The following is a 14,078-nucleotide window of genomic DNA, read 5'->3' as shown; positions in this document are numbered from 1 at the left end:
GCAGTTTATGGACATATACATATGAAAGTCGGCTTTATTCAAAGAGAGCTCAACACTAAGGTATGTACCTGTGTAATTTGCCACATTAATAACATCTCAGATCCCTGCAGATAAAACTAAAAAAAAAAAAAAAAAAATTGGGAAACTAGACCTAGATGGGAATTTCCTTAACTTGATCAAAGGTATGTTTAAGAAACCTATGGCAAATGTCATAGGTAATAAAGACTTACGTTTTTTTTTTTACAGTTTTTTAAAAAAGATTTTATTTATTTGAGAAAGAGAGCAGAAGCTGGAGGGAGGCGCAGAGGGAGAGGTCGAGGAATAAGCAGAGCCTCGCTGAGTGGGGAGCCCCACACGGGGCTGATCCCAGGGCCGCGGGATCATGACCTGAGCTGAAGGCAGATGCTCAGCCGCCTGAGCCCCCCAGGCGCCCCTGTTCTTTACAGTTTAATCAGAAATAGAATCCCGGTGCGCGTTGGCCGGTGCCTCCATGGCTGCAGGCTGGGTGTGGGCAAACAGGCTTGCGTGGGCACTCGGGAGGCGAGGGCAAAGGGCAGGGGAAGCTCTGATTCTCTTTATCTCTCAAAAGGTGTACATCATGGGGCACCTGGGTGGCTCTGCCAGTTGAGCATCTGGCTCCTGGTTTCGGCTCAGGTAACGGTCTCTGGGTTGTGGGATTGAGCCCCAAGAGGGGCTCCTCGCTCAGTGTGGTGCCTGCTTGACATTCGCTTCCTCTCCCTCTGCCCCCCTCCCCTGCTTGCTCATGTTCTCTTTCTCTCCCTCTCAAATAAATAAATAAATAAATAAATAAATAAATAAATAAATCTTTTTAATAGACACGAGAAGCTATACATCGTTTGTTTTAGATGCCCAGCCTCCCTTGAAACACAGCTTCTGGGAGTATGGTCAGGGACGTGAGGGGGCAGGATAGAACCCGGGGAGAGGGAGGCGGGTAAGGGCCTCACCCCTACAGATAAAAGGCAGCGAGAAAGAAAAAGTCAGATGCCTTCCCCGGAGGGAAGATGTTCTACATAAATCAGGACTGTCTCTCCACCCCCCTGGACACTTAGAGGAAAGCAGTAAAGGAAAGTGCTATTTTATGCAGGACCGTGTGGCAGGCATGACAATGCCACACTGTCACCGCCTTCCCAAGGACACTGTGTTTGAAAGCGCAGTGACGGCGCCTTTTTGCCTTGCTTTCAGAAGACCGCTCCGAGTCAGAGGCGGGCCTCGTGGTCACCAGCCACGGAGGTGCCAGAGCCAGCTCTGCCCTCGGTCAGTGTCTCCTCTCGTTTTTGATGTTGCTGTCCCGGGAGATTGGTGGCATCTAAACAACGCCCCGCCCGTGTGCTGTTGAAGGAGGCTGCCTCAGATCCCAGCAAGGGGACGGCAGTGGGGTTAATGATCTCAAGACCTTTCTTTTCTCCCCACTGGGAGTGATCATGGGTCAGGGCGGCACCTGCCGTTTGCAGGCCCTCTGGCCGGGGCTCGCTGGTAGCCGTGCACCCCCCATGGAGCCCCGCCAGTGCCAAGGGGCCCCGCTTGCTGGGGAGCACTGCGCTGAAGGCAGGGAGGCCTGTCTGTCCTTGGGCTTGCGTCTGAGACAGTCCCTAGAGGATTCATGGATAAGGAGGCCAGTGGAGGGGAGATTTCCCGTCTTGGCACAGGAGGTAGACCGACCACGATTGCCCAATAAGTGCAGATAATTAAATTCTGAGATGAGGATTAAATATCTGAGCCTCGCGTTGACCTTGGGTGGACAGGGAAGGACCTTGCACTCCTGAGGAGCTCTGAAGAGCAAACCAGAGAACCAAGAAATGTCACTTATGGTGTTAATACAGTCACTAGGTTGTTCGCGGTGTCCCCGACAGCATCGTCGCCACCAGCCAAAGACAGAACGTCCTGTTTAACTCCACGTGAACCTGTTTTCTTAACCAGTCATTTTCTAGAGAACTCCTTCATACCAGCCGGAGCTCCTGGACGTCCACTCTGCTTGCCGGGGGACCCGCTGGCCTGGAGCGTCCTGGAGCTTTCTGGAAAACGTGCTCCCACTCCACGCCAGCCAACCAGTCGGTCGGCTTGTATCTCACGGGAAGCCAGACTGGTCAGTCATTCTCCTAAAGCCATTAGGATCCTCCAGGGTCCCAGCAGGCCCGGGGGAGATTTGATATCACCTGCGGTCACCATGGCAAATTTTACTTGGTCCATCGCTATGAGGATTTAATCCTCAAACAGCTTGTAAACGTGGAAGGTACCAGGCAGCTAACAGGATGGTCATGAGACAGATAAACAGACCAATTAATGCTCACACTCCTAACAGGTCAGACTCCCTGCCCTCCAGTTTCGACCCCTCCGCCGACTTCTGTTTTTTCTTTCCGGTAATAAACTGAATGACAAAAGAAGAACCAACCTCATGGTATATATTCTTGCCACTCACCGTTTTAATTTGAGCCCAAATAAACGGAAAGACATGAGCTGGTTGCTTAAAAAGGTGTCTTTAGTCACAATTTCAGGATACGCTTTTCCCAAAGGTTAAAATAATTTTTTTTTAACTTACATGAAATGTAATTTGCTGTTTTTGATGTGCAGCTATGTGTGTTTCGGCAAACACCTGATGCCTACAAACTTTTCTTTTCTTTCCAGAGGTACTGGTCAGGGCACATGTGGTTTAAAAAAAAAAATCTCTGTGATCACAGCACTGGGGTGGCTCAGTCACTTAAGTGTCTGATTCTTGATTTCGGCTCGGGTTGGTCCTGAGATCAAGCCTCAAGTCAGGGTCTGTGCTTAGCAGGGAGTCTGCTTGAGGTTCTCTCTCTCTCTCTTTCCCTCTCTCCCTCTCCCAACCCTACATGCTCCCTCTCGCTCTCTCTCTCTTTCTCAAATAAATAAATAAATCCTAAAAAGAAAAGAAAAGAAAAGAAAAGAAAAGAAAAGAAAAGAAAAGAAAAGAAAAGAAAAAAGAAAATCTCTCTTATTAATTCCAGTTGACACCAACTCCAGAAGCAGCCACTGGACTGACTTCCTGATGATGAAATGTGGGACATGCAGCCTGCTAAGGTCTGCAGAACATGGTTCAGCCTTTTGGTGGTTCTTGATTCTGTCCCTTGGGATTGGGGGGGTGAGGGAGGCAGGTGCACACATGAGCTCATTAGATCCTGGATTCTGGTCTTTATGTCCTGTGACCCCAGGGCTCTGGCCATAATGTTCCATTTTTATTGTTGAGTTCCTACTTACTTAGAAAAACTCTTGGCTCAGGCACCATCCCAGCGTCTTGGCTGATTGCTTACCCTTCTGGGGGAGGGGAGGGAAGGAGGATACTTCACTGATGACTGTTGCTTAACAGAGAGAATACATGTGGGACACAGCTGAGGGCCCTGCTACAAAATCTTCTTTGCCAAGTCCTTTTAAAATAGGGAAGGAAAGCATGTTCTCCGACAACTATTCCTAAGATGTGGTGGTGTGTGAGTTTACTAACATACAGCCATGGCTTTTTTGTAGCCAAAATTAACTAGCTGGAATCATTGCCAAACCACTGGAATTTTCCAGAATTGTTCCAGGGATCAGGACTGGGTCTTGTCATTTGGTTGATAATGCAGCTTGTCCTACCTGCCAGCAATCCCTGTGAGTGCTATAAAGGATGCTGAAATCCCACTGGGAGATGTAACGTAAGAGGTGAAAATTTTTTTATGTCCTGACTCTCAGAGATTGCCACCCGACCGCCACCCACAGGGGCTGCACCCAAGAGCTGATTGCAAGTGAAGGCTGCCAGAGGGCCTTCAGAAAAATGAGTGTTTTACACTGTTGTAGTAGTTCTTTGTGCGAGGGTGGCCTGGACCAAGGACCAAGGACCTAAAGGGCAGGACCAGACTGATCGGATAAGGATGTATGGCTTAAAATTACTGCCAGGTTGTATGGTTCCTTGCTACTGCCCTGTGTTTTCATTTTTTCTGCTTCGGGGCCTGGAATATCGTCTATATTGCTTAATAAACGCTTGATGAGTGAGTAAACAAACAAATGTCACATCATTTGACTGTGTGACCCTGAAGCGCTACTGCCAATAACAGCACCAGGCATCACCTTAAAAGCGCGCAGTGCTACGACTTCGTTTTCAGTTCTCTATTTAGAGTGAAGATGTAAAAGGTCATTCGCTACTAACCCCTGAAACTCTGAGACACTTGCCACTGGAAATGGGGCGGCCAAAGACGTGTGGCATGGCAGGATGGGATGTATGCTCCATGAGGAGGACTGGCTTCCCGCGTCAGCTCTAAAACTTGTCATGACCTTGGAGGAATGCAGATAACTTATCTAAGCTTCAGTTTTCCAATCTGAAACATTACAAGCTGCAACCGTCCGACCCTTTTGAGTCATATGGCTTGGGATGCAACCAAAGAACTTTCTCAGAACTCACCACAGTGGATGCCCAGTCTGCGACTAAGGGAGCCTAAAGCTTATGGGCGTGTGCAGTGCCTCCTTGTGCTCCTTATCTAGAACCCCAGGCTCCAGTTTCTGGGGGTGACAGCAGGGAGATGTCACCTGACTCAGCTAAGGGCTTTGGTGCATAGCGTCGTATCGGGCTTCGGCTGTTCATAGCAGTGCCGACCTTATCAAATCAGTTCAAAGGCAACTCCAAAGGCCCGGGGAAGGACGAGACCAGGCACGGAACATTCCTGGTTTGGTGGCAGAGGAGATGGGGCAGTCCTTGGCCCCCGTAGGCCGACCTTGGCAGATGGCTACTTCTCACACTCTCCGAGGGGCCACTTCTGGACGCCGTCGGCAGGAGTCGAGGAGCCTGAACACCAGAAACTCACTCCCTTACTTCGCCTGATGCTGATTGCGCAATCTCTGCGTTCCTGGGCTCCTGGTTGGGAAAGTTCTGTTTGCTTCTCTCCTACTTCCCTGGGAAGCCTCACCCTAGGCCCCCTCTGAGCCTCCAAGCCCACCGCACGCTCTGCCTTGAGGCCATGGAGTGCAGGTCTCAGTGCTGCCCCTCCCCTGCCCGCCCTGCTTCCCACGCGAGAGAGAGAGCCACCACCGCCACCTGCCAGGCGCCTCATCACGTTTGGGGACTAAGGACGAGAGGAACCAGGAACGCATTCAGTCATCAGGGTGGCCCATAGTCCTCAACCCCAGCTTCTTTCTGATTTGTGCTCATTCTATTATTTACTTTATAAACAAACTTTTTATACCATATACGTTTTATAAAAATTTTTTACATAAAATGGTCTTGCGGCAACTACATTTGAGAGAAATAGCTATTATTAGTAGTTGGCATTTAATTCTAGACCGTCAGTGTATATGTAAATATGTATAGTAACACAATGGGAGCATTCTGTACCTTGTTTGATAAACTCAAACTGTATGTTCTACTTCTTTCCATGTTAACATATAAGGGCCTATTAGATTCTCTCCCCCCCCCCCACTTTTTTAAACTTACACTCTTAATGAATTTTTAAAAGATTTATTTATTTTAGAGAGCTGGGAGGGGTAGCGGGAGAGGGAGAGAAATCCTTAAACAGACTCCCTGCTGAGCACAAAGCTTGATGTGGGACTTGATCCTAGGGCCCTGAGCCAAAATCAAGAGTCAGATACTTTAACTGACTGAGCCACCCAGGAGCCTCCTTACTAGATCCTAATTTTTAATGGCATCAATGTATCTCAGTATAGGAATATATCATAACATAATTTTACCAATTTTCTATTGATTGGCATTTAAGTTGTTTTCATTTGTTGGAACCCTATAGTAATCATTCTCATACCTGTATCTCTGTGAGAGAATTCTTATAGTACCTGGTGTTAGTTATTGCACATTACTGTACGTGTTAGTTATTACAATTGTTAGTAATCTCTTTCAATCATAGCCCTTGACTTTCTTTGTTCTTAAGTTCCTCACCTTTTCTTATGGTCTTCAAATAATGAAATCTTTTACTTATTTTTTTTTATTATGGAGGTTTCCTATTATTGATTTATAAGCACTCTTTATATATTGTGAGTTTATCTGCCATATAAACTTCAAACATTTCCCCTAGCTTGTCTTTGCATTTTAACTTTGTTTATGGTAATTCCCCCCTCCCCGAATTATAACAGTTTTCGTATTTTTATTTTGATGTAGCCAATTCTGACAGTCTTTTATTTTATGACTTGGGAGTTTAATATGTATTTTTAAATTCAGTCCTTTTTTTGTTTTGTTTTGTTTTTGTATTTGTTTCTTTCTATGAATACAGTTAATCTAGCTGGGAATTATTTCTGCACATACTGTAAGGCAGTGGCTTATATTTTTTTTCCAAAAGTCGGTACTAAATTATAGTGAAAACTTAGGAATTTTTCTCAACCTGGACTATGGGCATTTTTGCTAACTAGTAGTGATAATAATAGTAAAAACTAATGTTTTTATAGTTATTTCAAGTTACAGCGCTTATTTACATACCTTATCAGTTGGGAATTCTTCTATTCCAAGTAAAAGAGAGCCTGACTCAAACTGGCTTAAACAAAATATTTAATGACTCACTTATCTGAAATGATCAGAGGTCATGTTGGCTTTGGATGTAGCTTGGTTCAGAAGTTCACTAATCTCATCATGTCTCCTTTCTGCTTTATCTTTAGGCTGACTCTCATTAGGGCCACTAGGTGATGTCCAGCGATTTCTAGGCATTACGTGCCATCCCATTCATATTCAGGGCAAAGAGAGATTGTTTTTTCGATAATTCTCTCAGAAGAGCAAGAGTTTTTTTTTTTCCCAAATCTCATAGCAAATTTCTTCTTCTTCTTCTTCTTTTTTTTTTTTTTTCCAATCAGCATGTTCAGGAAAATGACAAGTGGTCTCTTTGGATTTAGTCAATCAGAACCTACTTTAGTGCAGGACAGAGCAGTGGGGACAGTGTGAAACGTGGGATATATTGAGGAAAGGTGAATATCCATCTGAACAAAAACTGGGATCACCTAACTAAGAAGAAGGGAGAACGTAAACTGAGCACTCAAATTAGTAAGTGTACCACATGTACATTGCTCCTGTTTGGTGCTTATAGGAACCCTATGAAGGTAGGCACTTATTAACTTCCCTGTTTTATAGATGGAGCTACAGAAGACTGGAATAGTTACCGACTAGCCTAGTCGGTAGCAAAGCTCAAATCCAGATCTCACGACTTGAAATTCTTTGCTCTTCCCAGGATTCCAAATTACCTCCCTACATGCCTAAAACCACTGCTAGTATATGGGACTGCATCAGCTCTACAACCTCATTTCTTTCTTTCTTTCTTTCTTTCTTTCTTTCTTTCTTTCTTTCTTTCTTTCTTTCTTTCTTTCTTTTTTCTTAAAGATTTTATTTATTTGAGACAGAGACAGAGAGAGAGAGAGAGAGAGGCAGAGACACAGGCAGAGGGAGAGGCAGGCTCCATGCAGGGAGTCCAACGCGAGACTCGATCCCAGGCCTCCAGGATCACTCTCTGGGCTGAAGGCAGGCGCTAAACTGCTGAGCCACCAGGGCTCATTTCTAAAAAATAAAAGGTCAAGAGGAGATATTAGCTATTGGCTATATTGAAGTTCCTAATGGGAGCAAAACATTATGTGAGATTCCATCGTGGTGGCTTCAAAAGAACTGGATGTGAAATCCTGTACTAGTCTAGCCCAGGCCTCCCTGAAGAAGAGAATGTTATAAAGGCTTATGCGTGGGTGGTTTATTTGGGGATGTGGTCACAGGGAGCAGGGCGGAGGGTCAGGATGAGGTGGGAGAGTGAAGAGGAAAGCCAATCCAATCCAATCCAAGCAGCCATCTCTATAGTGACTATTTGACTCCATAGGGACTTTGGGAAGCTCCATGAAAATGTATCATGGGAGATAGGGAGAAAAGGGAAAGCGTTTACCCTACAGCACACATCCCCCGTGGTTGATGGTTGCTCCACAAGATATTAATAGATATTAATAACCCTACATTGTACATAAGTGCCCAGTGTGTTGATTGGACACCCCAGCTAGCCACCATATCAGATCAGCCAAGGGTGGGAAAGGAGAAGAGGCACTCCTAGGGTGCTCCAGCATGAAGCTGGTTCAATAGAACAGCTCACAGCAGCAGTGGCTGGAAGGAGATGGGACCAGAAGATTTAAGTGGGACATTCTAAGTAAAAGTCAATTTATGAATATACAATTCATTATAAGCTAATAAGAAACTTGAGTTAAAGAAGTGATATACAAACTAGCACAAATTACTAGTTAACATCTGATAAGTTCGTGCCTGGATTATTACAACCACCTCCTGAAAAGATTCCTGTAGTTTTCCCCTCATTCAACTACTGCTGTAATCTTCCTAAAATACAACAAACATCTCCATTTTGTTATTGTTTTACCGAATGATTCGTCGTCCCCCCCGCCCCCACTGGTTTCAGGATTATGTACAAATTCCTTTGCTTGACATTCAATATTCTTCCTAATTTGTTTTAACCATAATTAAATAGCTGTCCTCCCCATAACTGCCCCAGCTGGACCCAAGCCAGTCTAATTTCCTTACCGTTTGATAAGCAGGCCAAGATTATCCCTTCTCCGTGTCTTTGTTAATATGCCCCTTCTAACTGACAGAGATGATGTGCAGAACATTTTCCAACTGCTATGGGAGGCATCAGCCAATCAGCATGGAGACTGAGCCAATCAGCACCGATGTCAGGTATAACTGACTGTGGATTGACCAGTTGACTCAGCTCTGCCCTCAGCTTCCATTCTTCTTCTATCTGTTGAAATCCCATCTGTGCGTCGACCTTCATGATGTGTTCCTATACTACACCTGCTTGTGTTGGTCTTTCTTTGGGATTTAATGACCGCTTTGCATCCCAAATATTCTTGAAGATATATATGATGATGGAGCAGTCTAAAACACCTGTACTTTTGGGGCAGCACATTCTTTACTGTCTCTACATATGGTAACAATTTCATGATATTTTTGATAGAACAGATACAATTCAGTCTTTCCAATAGTATTGTTTATCAAAAGTATCTTCATTATTGTTACTTAAGAAAAATTTCTTTTAGCTTTAAAAAGTCATCACTGATACACACATTTTTAAGATTTCTGTCAAATGTGAGGAAAACCTATAGTAGGTCTCTTTTACGTATGAGCTAAAATTTTAAAGAGATTTCAGGTTTCCCTAGAATGCTCTTTGAATTGCCATTAGATATATTCTTGGAAGCAATTGAAGCATCAGAATGGCTAACAACATTTTAATCTGAGAGGTAGTTTGAAAACATAGCCCCCAGACTCTGACACTTCTCCCATTGAGAGACAGAGTCTATGTCTCCTCCCCTTGGATCTGGGTGGGCTAGTGACTTGGTCGTAACCAATGGAATACCACTGCTCCACTTCGGGATTCATTGGAGCCCTCATCCAACATGTAAGAAATTCAATTCCACTGTGGCTGCCATTCATTGAGGAAGCCTGGGCCACGTGACATGCTGTGGCTGAGATCCTACCTGACAGCCAACATCAACGCCAGATGTGATTCCCGCCCCCGCTGCAAAGTCATCTCTACCGTGGAGTCTTCTCCCATATTGAAAAATATGCCTTCATAGTGACTGGGAAGACTAGGTTTAGATTTAGAATTCCCACTGAAGGCTGGCCCCTCCCTTTCCTTACCCATCCCACACTCCATCCAAAACCTTTCAGGGCATCACACATGCACATGCTCACATTCCATCCTTATGCCCTCGAAATAGCCACCTCATAGCCCTTCTTGGGCCTGGGAGAGCACACCCAGCAGTGGTTTGTCATTCATAAGAGGGTAGATTCAGATGAGAGGCCCACCCAAGGAGGCCTCAGGTATTGGCAGGAAATCCCAGGTATGGTGTAGAGTCTGGGGCTTGGGCGGGGGCGGGGGCGGGGCAACAGCTTGGTCCTCCAGTCAAGGGTCAGAGAGAGGAAGTCTTGCTGTGGCCCATGGACATTACTTGTCCTAACCACACAAAAACATCTTCCACAACTGAAACTTCAACTCACTTCCCCTTTGTCGTTTCCCAAGAATATCCTTGGCCAAGTTTAGTACCACTTGAGACAAGGGGAAATGTGGCAGAGGGGAAGTCAGAATAGAAAGAGACAACAGTCCTACCCAGCCCATTGTGATTGAAATTTCTTACTTTGGAAAGTGCTAAATAGATAGCCCCAGGGAAGGAACTTATGCAAGTACAGGGCTGACAAGTAGAGCTCCACTAGCTTCAAGGAAATCCACCTTTATTTTGATTTCTTGGTTCATTCATCCCCTCTTGATAGACACTCTTGGGAAAACAAGATATTCCTCCTAGGTGGCCTTTGTGATCCAGGAAAGAGTTTCTGCTGGAGGAAAGGCCAAAGTTAGTGAACCACCAGCTGCATTTGACCCGCGAATGTTTTTATTTGGCCTGTGCAGCGTGTTACAATTTTTTTCTGAGTAAGTGGTTAGCATTTTAAGACTGGGAGACTCCACATTTAAAATCTAGATTTCTTGCCATTCCTGGAAGTTAGAAAGATCTAGAAAGCTGGGCCTGCATCCCCACAGAGAAATGAGTGGCTGCCCCTTCAATGAGACATGGGCTTCCTAAGTCTCCATGGCCTCCCCAGTTCGTAAACCCATCTTCATCACAGTGTAGTTTCTGGGGACATTTGCATATGCAACGTGTGGGTCAGAGCAATAATGCACAGACACAGCTCCCTGCAGAATAAGACAGGAAATGCTGACCAATGGTGCCGACTAATAATGGCAAGGGGCCTAATATTTGCTGAGTGTGTAAATGACTAGCAAAACGAAAGGCCATAGCGTAGTCTTAGTAAACAGAAAGCAAAGCAGTAATCAACTGCTTAGAATCTTTGAGGAGTAAATAGAGTAAATAGTAGAGCTTTCTTCTATTATTTATATTATAATACTGAGCATATGCTAATGTGGACTACACAAGAATATAATAATAGACCCTACTTTGGATCCTTAAAGAAACGGAAGCTTATAAAATGTCTCAAAGGTGTGGATAAATAAGAAAGAAAAGGCAAAGCTGCAACCCCATCAGAGAATTACTTCAGATTTGAAATAATTAATGAAACTGAACTTCATTATGATTTAAAAAAAAAATTTAACCACAGGAATTTGAGAAGTCACACGTCGGTCTTCCATAACCCTTTAAAAAATAAGCACGACAGGGTCCCTCAAAAAACTAAACAGAATTACCGTAAGATCTGGCAATTCCACTTCTGAGTCTATACTCAAAAGGATTAAAAAGTGTTGAAGAGAGATTTGTACATCTATGCACATCTACGCTCACAGCAGCATTACCCACAGTAACTGAAATGTGAAAGCAAACCACGTGTCTATCCACAGACACACGGATCTACAAAATGTGAACATCACCTGGAACATTAAAGTCACAAAGGACTGGATGATCCCACTCCTACGAGGTCCCTACAGTAATCAAATTCAGAGACAGAAACTAGAATGGGGGTTGGTGGGACCTGGGGGGAGGCGAGGGGAAGAGTTTGTGTTTAATAGGACAGAGTTTCAGTCTGGGGAGAGTGAAAGTTCTGGAATGGTAATGATGTTTGCATGACAATGTGAATGTACTTAATGCACAAAACTGTAAACTTAAAAGGGATGAAGAGAGTAAATTCAAGTTATGCGTATTTAAACACACAAAAAATAAACACAGAAGATACACTTGTGATCTGTAGCTTCTCATTTAAAGTCAATATTAAATTCAGCTTGCTTGCCCTTGGAGGATGTGGACCAGGTGCCGGAGAGGTGGGGGAAATGGGGGAATGAAAGGCAGGGTTCGCTGGGCTAACTGTTCCTTAATTAGACTAAGCCACTGCCTGACTTCCAGAGGCCTCCTGGCCAATAAATACCTCCTCCTCTTAGGTGCTGTGAGAATCAGAATTCAATGGTCACAACCTTTCTCAAAATAGCTGTTATCCAAAGAAAATGCGAGAAAGGCAGTTAAACGTGGACAAGTCTGGCCTAAGCAACATTTGTAAAAAATAGCATTATTTGGTCAAAGTTACATCCCAGCCAGGCGGACGGGAGTGGGGAATCATAAAAGATCTCACTCCCTGTTCACATTCAACGTCTGCCTTTGCAGAGGAGCCGAGCCGCAGCCCCAGCCCGGGACTCGGAGGCTCCTGGAGCGCCAAGAAGCAGTATTACGTGCACAGTGTGCATTCACGTCGTGTATGTACTAAGCTGTGTATTTTCACAGCACACCAATGTGTAGTCCACGGGGATGTCAAATCTCATTGCGCCAAATATTATTGTACGAAAATAGGCATTTCTGAAATAGGTACGTGCATTTTTAAAACCCCATATTCTTGTTTACAATATTATACTCCTATCACATGCACGCACATGCCCACAGGTGTCCGAATCCTCAGCATCAGGACAGGCTCTGGCTCTTGCTACCCATGTGACCTTTGTCAAGTGACCTAGCTTCCTCAGTTTCCCTATCTGTAATATGGTGACAGCAAGACAATCCACCTCATAGGGTTGTTAGGAAGATGAAGTAAAGCTCTTCGAGCCCAGCCCGGCCGCAAGCGCTGAATGACTGTGTGGTCCGTGATTGCCTGCAGGTGGGCACACAGGTGGGCACCGCCCAGGTAGCTGCGCAGCCGCTCTAGTCCTGCCTCTGTTTACAAGGCCTCGGACTCTGGAGTCTGAATGCTCGGTTAGATCGCGCCCTTGCCCCCCACACTTTGACCCGAGGGCAGGGCCCGTGCGGATGCTACGGTCCAGACCCAGAAGTGTGGCAAGGGAGGACGGCTTAACACCCCCAGAGCTCGCGTGTGCACCTGTCAGTTGCACAGGCTGGGGATTTACTTTTGTGAAGACCCTCCGATCGTGCACACCCCCCCCCCCCCCAGGTGCCCAGCTGCCACCTTGCGCGGGACCCCGCCCGCCTCCGCCTCCGGCCCAGCCAGCCCGGGCCTTGCACATGACGTCACCACTGTCTGGCCCGGGAGAGGCGCGCTGGGCCAGAAAACTCCAAATTAAGCCAGATGCTGTGCTTTCCTCCCGCCCGGAGCACATGTGTTCCAGTTGTACAAGGACAAGGCAACTCGTGTTTTGATTGCGCTTGGCTCCCGCCTGCTGGAGCTCCCGACGTTGGTGGAGCAGGGAAATGAGCTCGGAGTCCACGGAGATGATTCATGGGGGGGGGGAGGGGAGCGGAGGGGAAGGAGGGGGAGGGGGCGGGGGCAACAGGAAGCTTAGCCGGCGGCTGCGGGGCTGTGACATCAGCACTCGGGCATGCAGCCTGGCGCTGGAAAAATGCAGCCTGCACCGCCTCGGGGACCGTGCGACCCCGAGCCCGAGGGCATGTGGTCGGGCCAGGCCCAGGGGCAGGGCCGGCTGAGCCCCGAGGTGAGGGAGGGGTGAGTGGCGCCCCGCTTGCGGCCGAGAGCCCGGGAGCCTGCGGGAGAAACAACAGCCTTCAGTGAAAACACCAGGGGAAAAACACTTAAAAGCAAACATCGGGAGCACAATGTGCTTTTATTGTGCCTGGGATACTTTTTTTTTTTTTATTAAACTGGTTTTAGAAAAATAGTCTCTTGATGTTTATAAAGTTCCTCCCAATCAAGGGCTACTCCAGGGCAAGGGGAATTAGGCCTCCCAGGCCGAGAGCCAGCCCCTCCGGACGCATTCCTGGCGGAAGAGGGAAGGGCTGGGGGGGGGGGGGGGGGAGGGGAGGGGTGCTGGCGAGCGACCTGCCTTCCGGGGGGAGGGGGAGGGAACCGGGGTCCTGGGGGGGATCAGTGTTCCCAGTGGAAGAGCGAGGTTCCTGGGGGAGGAGCGGGGTTCCTGGGGAAGGATCGGGGTTCCCGGGGGAGGATCAGGGGTTCCTGGGGGAGGAGCGAGGTTCCCGGGGGAGGATCGGGGTTCCCGGGGGAGGAGTGGGGTTCCCGGGGGAGGAGCGAGGTTCCCGGGGGAGGATCCCGGTTCCCGGGGGGGGGAGCGGGGTTCCCGGAGGAGGAGCGAGGTTCCCGGGGGAGGATCCGGGTTCCCGGGGGAGGAGTGGGGTTCCCGGGGGAGGAGCGGGGTTCCTGGGGGAGGATCAGGGTTCCCGGGGGAGGAGCGGGGTTCCTGGGGGAGGAG

Source organism: Canis lupus, chromosome 35, assembly GCF_003254725.2.
Source record: "Canis lupus dingo isolate Sandy chromosome 35, ASM325472v2, whole genome shotgun sequence".
NCBI lineage: Eukaryota > Metazoa > Chordata > Mammalia > Carnivora > Canidae > Canis > Canis lupus.
This window is presented reverse-complemented; position numbering follows the sequence as displayed.